The sequence below is a fragment of the Cynocephalus volans genome, chromosome 9, assembly GCF_027409185.1.
Source record: "Cynocephalus volans isolate mCynVol1 chromosome 9, mCynVol1.pri, whole genome shotgun sequence".
Taxonomy (NCBI): Eukaryota; Metazoa; Chordata; class Mammalia; order Dermoptera; family Cynocephalidae; genus Cynocephalus; species Cynocephalus volans.
Window position 1 is genome coordinate 86194984 of NC_084468.1, and position 7812 is coordinate 86202795.

The 7812-nt window shown below is 39.8% G+C and overlaps 1 pseudogene; it reads right to left on the bottom strand.

The window, feature by feature from the left end:
* Positions 1 to 6593: 6593 nt before the first annotated feature.
* Positions 6594 to 7382, bottom strand: LOC134385753 (proliferating cell nuclear antigen-like; annotated as a pseudogene).
* Positions 7383 to 7812: the final 430 nt, after the last annotated feature.

The window sequence follows — 7812 nt, forward strand, 5'->3', positions numbered from 1 at the left end:
GTTGCTGTGATCCACAGCTCTGTCCACCTTTGACCACGTCATTTGTGCTATCACCTTTGATCACGTCATTTGTGCTATTGTATTTCAACTGTAACCCCTATTGCTCCCAGCCAGCTTCAAGATTTTTTAAATTCTTTTTCTTTTATTGCAAAACATAAAACAATAGAGAAAAGTGAATTAAACATATAAAAGTGAATTAACAAATAATTATAAAGTAAAAGGCATTTTGAAATCCTGATACCACTAGCATCCCTAAGTAGAAATCTTTCTTTTTGTCCCCTTGTTTTTTTTTTTTTTTTTTTTTTTCTTGTTTTCTATTATGGGGGTAATTTCATTTGTGCTTGAGATGTAGTTTATAAATGGATTTCTTTGGATTGAACTTGGGGCTCAGAAACCAATCCTAGGAAATCAAGTTAGAATCCCAGTATGGGAATGGCATCCAATGGGGACACCTGTGAGAAGTCTAGGAAAATCAACAAGGGTCACTGTAAAGCAGAAATGTCTTACCTTTGAGATCACCTAACCCACTTTTTATGGATTTTTATACAGAGATTTTATTTTTTTTTATTAAATCTTTTGCTTTGTTTTATTAGCATATTCATTGTTACAAATCATACTTATTCCTTATGCCCCTTATCCAATCTCTCCCCTTCCCCCTCCCCTCCTCCTCCACCCTTCCCCTTCTCCCACCCCTCCCCCTTTCCCTCCCCCTCTGTCTCCCCCTCCCCCTTCTAATAACCATGGATTTGTTCTCTCCATCTGATAGACTCACTGTTCCTCTGTTGGTTTGTTGCCTAGAAGATCTGTCCAGTACTGAGATAGGTGTGATCAAGTCCTCACCTATTGCTGTAAATCAGATGCTTCTTCTATTACTCTGGAGTGTGCTTTGTGGAGAGAAAGGAGCTCTTTTTCTTTTTCTTTTTTTTCTTGGTGTCCACTGGTGCCTCTCCTTGTGTCAATGCAGTTGAGAGTCTGGCATGCCATCAGCACGGTCCCTGTGACTGCTGCTATAGAGACTAGCCACTTTTGTGGCAGCCATGCAATTACAGTGGCTATGGTGGACTACCTGCTTGAAAATGGTGTTTTTGGTTGTGGCTGGTTGTGGCCAGATTAGGCTTCCCCCAGCTCCATGCTTCATTCTAAAATGTTGCTGTGGAGCAGTGGTTGGGGAGGAGAAAAGGGGGAGGGAAATAAGGTGGGAAGAGGGGGAAGCAGAGGGAACATGATTGAGGCCCATGGCCCTCCCCTCATTCCAGCAGGGGAGACCAAAGGGCTTCCAGTGGCAGCTATGTCAACACTGGGCCGGATGCAGATGTCAGGGGTGTGTGGCTGAAGTCCTAGGCATCCCACTGATCTGGCTTGGGATCCTGGGGTGCTTCCTGCAGCAGCTCAGTGGTCATTGCTTGGCTGGTTGCAGATGTTGGGGAGGCATGGCTGAGGCCATTGGCCTTCCACGACTGCGGCTCGGGAACCCAGGGCGCTTCCTGTGGTGGCTTGGTGGTCATTGCTGCGATGGTTGTGGATGTCAGTGGGGCCTGGCTGAGGTCCTCAGCACCCCACTACCCCAGCTTTGGAGCCCAGGGCACTGCCTGTGGCTGCTTGGTGGTCATTGCTGGGCTGGTTGCGGATGTCAGGTGGGCATGGCTGAGGCCCTCAACCCTCCCCTCTCCCAGGCTTGGTGGCCCAGAGGGCTTCTGGTCTTTCTAGGTTTTATAGGTGTTCTTTGGTGGTGTTAGACCTTTACCAGTTAATATCAAACCTTGTTTCTGGTCTGTGGGTATTTTGTTTTTTCTTTCAGTTCTGTGCTGGATTATTCACTGTTCCCACCACTTAAACTCTGCACTGGAACTAATTTGTTGTCCTTTGCTTTCTTCTAAAATAGGTGTATCTCCTGTGGGGACCAGTCCTTGAGCCCTGTGGTTGAGCTAAATTGCTGCTTTGCTGCTGATTCCCTGGGGAAGACTTTTTGTGTAGCTCAGGTTTTAATAGTTGATCTTGTTTGTATTTCAGGACTGGAGCAGCAGAATCTGTCTACCTATCTCCCACAGAACAATTTGTGGGGTAGTAGCTTTGGGGTCCCAGATCTAGGGTGGGCCTGGGTCCTCCATGTTTGTTCTCTTGGGTGAAATTTCTGCTATTTTTTAACAGTAATCAGACCTTTTTACTGTTTCTTCTTCTTCTTTTTTACTCTTAGACTGATTTTATGATGTGTAGATAACAACTGTATCCCCAAGGATAAACAGTAATTCTTGGAGAATATGAGGTCTAAAACTATATTGAGGAGAGGAAGTAAGGACACTTTTCCTTGCCACATGATTAGCAGGAGGCCACCATGCATCCTCCACAAGTTTACAAGTCATTCTATCTAGGCTGAGTGACATTCTCTCTTGGGCCAGCAAGAGCCACTTGACTCTTTAATGGAAGTTCTCTGGTTTCCAATAAGAGACTTTGTAGTTCCATCCTAGTAGGACTCAATTAAATTTCTAGCTAAAGGACCTTCACTCCCACCATCTCTATCTGGGGGAAAGGAAAGGAGAAGAATCTGTCAATGGAGAATCTTTGACAGATCGATTTTTATACCAGAGTTTATTACTGTTATAATTCTTATTTGCTATTTAAATTATTAGCTAAGAGAAATCTGTTGTTTGGTTTTATTTAGTGGGAGGAAATTAACCCTTATTGAGTGCCTAGTGAGTATCAGGCATTTGGTACACATTATGAATTTAAACCACAACCCTGTGAGGTAAATATTAAATAGATAACTATGTTCCCCATTAATGAATAAGGTAACATAGTTACCCTGCTTGATACATTTGGTTGTTTGTCAGGAGAGCAGGGCTTTGGTTTGAAGTCCGATGATTACAAAGTTCATGTTTGCTGTAAAGCTGCTGCTTTTGAAAGTTTTAGGTTGTTTGATAAAATTTGGACTTTGTAGTTTCCCTTCTCTTGCCATTACCTGTAAATAGAACTTTGACCTCTGGGATATGGTTCAGTGTACTTTTATTGATGTAAAGTTAATAATTACTCTATCTATGTCTTAATTAGAATGCAGGAAAAAAATATTTTTTCATCTTTACATAAGTGTCTGTAAGATAACAATTCATACTAATATAATGTTATTTTAGTATTGGGACACTAGGCAAATATAACTTTTTCTTATTATTCAGATTTCAGCTTACACATCACTTCTTTAAGGTAGCCGTCCCCAATCTCTCAGACTGGTTTGGGCCCCTGATGTTTCAATGTTACAAGCCACCTATACTTTTCCTTCATAGTACTTTTTTTTTTTTCATATGGCATCAACTTTATTATGAATGTGACTTCACATACAAAGTCAGAATGGGAATTTCACTTAAAATTAACTCATTAAAACATTTAAAAATCACTTTATAGATATATAGTATCCACAATTCCAAGAGATATTTAAACAGTTAATGGATATTGCTATCCATCTTTGGACAGATAGAATAACAGCATTATTGAAACTGGCTCTCAGGCAAGTATGTGCCATTTGCTCCTGTGTTTTAGGGAAGAGAGGAAGTCACAATACAGGAGTTATTGATGCAGTGATTCATGGATAGTTGTTTGTTAGTAGCACTACTAAAATTACATTCACACATTTTACTTTTTGAGGGAGATGATGACTGTTGCCCTCCTTTTTTCCCCCAGGATCTGTCACTCAAAGAATTGACATCATACTCATTCATTCCAAAAGGCACTGGAGATGGAAATCTAAACCTCTTTACAAAGCAAACCACCTGACCACCTGAAATTCATAGGTGATATCCAATGTTGGTCTATAACTCATCTGAGATGACAACATCTTTCTCCTAGAACACAATTTTATTGATTCCACAATAAATGACAGGATAAGAAAACTCGTAATTAAATGATAGCATCCTTGTTATGGGACAGTTATGTCCCAGGTGTAGGTCACCAATTCTAATTTCTGTGTCATTACTGAAGGGCCTTTTTAAAATTCTGGCTACCAACCAATCATCAGAACACATTGAAGTCACTGCTGGTTCAAGTCTAGAAGAATTCCAGAACAACAAAGGAAGGTGAAAGGACCCACTTAAGAGCACAGAAGCAGGCCTTCATCACACCAGACTCAAACATACAACAGCCGCAGGAAACAGGAAAATCCCTTCATAGTACTTTCAACTTTCACTTTCAAAGCTGGTGCGCTCAGTTGTATCTTTGTTTCATATGGTGATTTCTCTAGGGTGAATATAGTGTGCAGGATCTAGATGTATTTACGGGAATTCTTTAACATTGGTTTACAGTGCAAGATCTAAGTCTATCACAGCTTATAGCAGGGAAACATTCTCAGAATAGACCTGAGCTGCCTTGAAGCAGGGTCGACATAATGGTTTTTTTCTCAGGAGAAAATGAAGGTCAGAGACTTGAAGAAACCACATAATGAGACACTGAGTTGTTAAACATTACATATGTTTTATCAGCTATTGATAAAATGCAAAATGAATAATTATAGCTCAAACACCTTCACATCCTGCTAATGTTAGAAGAAATGCATAGATGCCAAACCAAATAATAAAAACCTAAAAATCAGAGAACATACCCCAAAGATAATCAATGTAATATTTTCTAAAAGTCTCAGTATGTATACAAACCTTATATCTAAGCCTATTAGACACATATATTGATATATTAGTATTTCCATCTCACCTCAGTGTCTAAAACCTGACTTCCAATCTAAAATAAGTCCACCTTTTTATTCTGGCTTGGATTAGCCAATAATCTTTTTTTTCTAATATTTGTAACCGTTTGTAATTATCTATTTATTTGTGTGTTTATGTATTTAATATTGGTCCCCCTTATGAGACTATAAGCTCTATGAAAGTAAGGACCAAGTCTGTTGTGTTCAAATCATGTACACCGTGCCTGCCTATCAACAATGCCTGGCCTAGCATTCATTATACAGACTGCTTGTTTATTGAACATTGAATGCCTAGGGTCAGCAACATCTGCACACTGAACCATCTTTAAATAATTAATGAAAGGTCAAACTTGGTCTCTGTAGCATAAATGTTTATGTTGTTGATAAAACCTTTCTTGTTAAAAATTCTTTCCTGTTAAAAACCTCTAATCTTAGATCTGTATATAGTCATTATGCCTTTTGCAGATCCATGGCTGATTCTGGGTTTGTTTGTGAGACTGCTAGAAACTCCCAAAGTTGGTATCTGGGTATAAAGAGAGGCAATTGGAGAGAATGTCTACTGGATTGTTGATGACAACTGTTTCTGAAAATAGATCATACTCAGGGAGGGATGTTTTGACTAGGGAAAGCGGAATTTGAATCCTGTCTGGAAAACACTTGAGACAGTGAGGTGTCTCAAGACTTGTAGATATTAATTAAGTATAGCATGTTTTTGGAGAGTTTTAAAGACCTAATTTTTTAGTTATTTGTTTTTTAAAATTACATAAATAACAATTTGTTATAGATATGTTAGGGTAATTTCAATTCATCTTTCACCAGGTAAACTGCCATGTATGATTTATTTTGGGGGAGTGGTTGGCAGGCCTTTCTGTTCTTTAAGTCTTCTTTTCCTGATATATGTGTTGTCTCTTGATCTGTATCTGGTACTCTAGCTATCAGAACACCATAAGAAAAATCTAGGATACTGGAAAGAGCACACTTTACCAAAAAAAAAGTCCCTAGTTTTTGAGGTCATCAGGGTGTCCATGGCAAACAATGGTTGAACACTTGAAGATGTCGAGTAGCTGCTTGAAGACTTCCCAGTGAAGAGCTTTGTGGAGCCAAGATCTGCCAGTCATCATGGGCACTTGACTTTCCCTCCACAGATTCAGCTCCTTCTCCTTTTGTCAAACTGCCTGGACGGACACGCCATTGCTTCCTCTTCCTAGAGTCAGTCTATTGGCCTCAACGTGTCTAGTTATGATTTCTCCCAGGATGCTCCCAGTACCATCATGCTAATGGAGTACCAGCTGACCCTCCCTAGGGGCCAAGTCATGCCGGTTTACATATATTCCATTCAATTCACAGCAAGTCTCTGGTTGAGGACAGTGTTTCTCAAGTTATCCATAGAGAAGGGTGACTTTTTCTTTTGTTTTTATGTTAAATCTATCAAGGAGTGATACTGTTGTATAAAATGCAAGAAAAATTAATTGCTAGTAAAATGCAATGGAAAATAAAAACAAAGACAGAATACAAGCCCCATTTTTTAACTATTAGATTCAAGAGACAAAAATTACTCCACCAATGTTACACAGATTTCTTTCTTTTTTGACATTTGAAATTCAGATTAACTTTACTTAAATTGAGAATTCTTAAAACTGCATTTAGAGTCAAGATCCTTTTATAATCCTTTGTTATGAAAATCATGGGAGCATTTCTAAGTAAAGCAGAAGTAATTCTAGGTTAATAAGATCAGATTTGATTTTGGACTTTATTATTTAAACAAATTGTAGAGAATAGAGGGAAAAATAAGTTATTTACAGAAAACAACGTGAGTCATATCACCTATGCACTCAGAGGTACAAATTTAGTGACCATATATACTGTCATTTCTCAGAGAGCTTAGTTTTATTTTCTTGGATTTTAAGAATGCCTAATATCCTTCTTCATCCTCTTTCTTGGGAGCCAAATAGTACCCCGAATGTCTCATATCAGCAATTTCATACTCTACAGCAAGGAGTAGTTTGCAGACATACTGAGTATTAGTGTAGGAAAGAGTGGAGTGACTTTTATAAAGAAGTTTAGGTACTTCAGTGCAAAAGTTAGCTGAACTGACTCATTCGTGTCTATGGTAACAGCCTCTTCCTCTTTATGGACATTATCTGTTTGTGACAACTTAGTGTTTCCATTTCCATGTACTCCACTTGCAGAAAATTTCACTCCAGCTTTTGCATAGGAAATTACAACAGCATATCCAATATGACTGAGATCCCCACATATATGTGCAGATTCATCAGAAGGTATCTTTACTACACAGCTGTATTCTTGTTCTGGAATTCCAAGTTGTTCAACATGTAGATCCATTAACTGCGTTTCATAGTCTGAAACTTCCCTTGATTTGGTGCTTTGAATACTAGCTCCAAGGTGTCCACAGTATCTTCACACTTTAGTGTGATGATGCCAGCACATTTTACTATTTTGGCTATACATGTTGGTGAGGTTCATGCCCATGGCCGGGCTGTGGTTGCAGCAGTACATGTTGAAGTCCTCAGAGTGCAGGGTGAGTGGCACTGATGAGATGTGGGACGAGTCCATGCTCTGCAGGTTCACACCTCTCGAGCTTGAGCCCAAGCCCATGCCCCAGTAAACCTATCTGATGAGGTCCTTGAGCCTCCAGCACCTTCTTCAGGAAGGAACCCCGGACCAAGCGAGCCTCAAACATGGTGGTGGAGTGGCCTTGATGTGACTATAAGTGGGTGGGAAGGAGAAAGGTCTTGCTGGCTTAGGCATCACTGATCAGAGCGACTGGGTGAACGCAGAGGTGAGAGAGACAGAGAAAGATCATCAGAAGTCTCTAAATGCCTGCTGTCAGTTTTAGTACTGATTTCATCATGGACTGGTAACAAAGCATTCCTGGAATGGCAGTGTCCATTGTCCACACTTTGAGTAGCTGGGTTAAGACTCTTTCTCTGAGACCCTTCCCACATATTTCTGGAAAGTGTTTTGCATTTGGAGAGATTACCTGTGTTCATATCGTATGTAGTTATGCATGTATGGCATGGTGGTAGTGGTTATTCTTTCTCCCCCTCCTTTCTTTTAAACTTAGCACTTCCATTTAAGTGGATTCCTAGACAATGTTTTCCAACGGGCTG